The following is a 223-nucleotide window of genomic DNA, read 5'->3' on the forward strand; positions in this document are numbered from 1 at the left end:
CACGGGATGGCCACAGCCAAGCCCCAGGGCTCTGATCTTGCTGCCTCACCTGGGCCAGCCTCTGCCCTTTGCTGTGAGCGACACCATGGGGTCGGTGCCGGCCGGGAATCCCAATGTGCATGATGGTCCTGGCTGCAAGGACGTGTGTGCCAGCCCCGTGGCCGCAGCAGCGTGGAGATGTGGTCTTGGCCGTGTCCTTCAGGCTGTCCATGGCTGCTGCTCC

Source organism: Pterocles gutturalis, unplaced genomic scaffold (genome assembly GCF_000699245.1).
Source record: "Pterocles gutturalis isolate BGI_N339 unplaced genomic scaffold, ASM69924v1 scaffold20997, whole genome shotgun sequence".
Lineage (NCBI taxonomy): Eukaryota > Metazoa > Chordata > Aves > Pterocliformes > Pteroclidae > Pterocles > Pterocles gutturalis.